We start from the raw sequence: 1,119 nt of genomic DNA, 5'->3' as shown, positions 1-1,119 counted from the left end.
CCATGCAGGGAGCAGAGGGCGGAGCGAGGAGCAGAGCCTCCACCTCACATCACTGACCCCGCAGCAGGTCCTGTATCGGAGCCCCGGTCAGCGACTCCCAGTTAATCTGAAGCAGCTTAAAAAACACTTTAAAGCCAGAACACGCCTGGACCCACAGGACCTTTTCTAAAACTCAGTTACCTTAAGATCACGAGTTAAACTGTAACATAACCTGAGATTCTCACGATAATGACTTCATTTACCTCCAGATTACACTGATTTATCTCATAATCTGAACCTAAAGCTCAGTTTGTCAAGAGAATGACCGGATTAATCTATTCTTTGTTGAAAATCTTTGCGATCTTAACGTCTGTTTCTTGTCAGATGACTGAATTTACCTCGTTAATCTAAATTAATCTCCCGTGTGATCATAACTAAATTCATTTAATCTCACTGAGTGTTGTAGTGACCCCGATAATCTCATTAATTCAAGATAACATCACCAGTAATGATGCGATTTATCTAATTATGTCGTCACGACAACACAAGCTCATTTTTCCTCCTGAGGATAATTTATCCTGTTAATCTGAGTTAACGATGCTCGTTTTCTTTTGGTCAAAATAACGATCAGATAAGAAGCTAACCTTAGCATGCTAGCTGTAGTAGCCACATACATAGAGTTTATTATATTTGTTGTGTTTTATAGATGTAAGTTTCAGTGAGGTTGTTCTGTCGGCTGACAGACTGGGGCTGCGTGTCGGCTTCACGTCTCACCGTGTCACTGTGTTTATATTAACCTCTCGGCGTCCTCACGGCCAACACAAACATTTTCACTCAGGTAAATTAGTGACGGATATTTTCAAACCAAATTTCCCGAGCTGCTCTCACCTTTACTGAGTCGCAGCATCAGAGACACGACTGGAACTGGTGCAAACATGGACGCACGCTGGAATCATCCTCAAAGTGTGACGGTGATGATGATGATGATGATGATGATGATGGTGGTGGTGGTGGTGGTGGAGATGCTCGTCTGCAGATCCTTCGCCCTGCTGCTGCTGCTCCTCTGCTTTCTACAAGCTAACTAGCTCACCGCAGAGCCGCTGATAGACTCACACAGCAACACAACCACAGGCCACGGCT

This window comes from Parambassis ranga, chromosome 9 (assembly GCF_900634625.1).
Source record: "Parambassis ranga chromosome 9, fParRan2.1, whole genome shotgun sequence".
Classification (NCBI taxonomy): domain Eukaryota; kingdom Metazoa; phylum Chordata; class Actinopteri; family Ambassidae; genus Parambassis; species Parambassis ranga.
Note: the sequence above shows the minus strand (reverse complement) of the source record.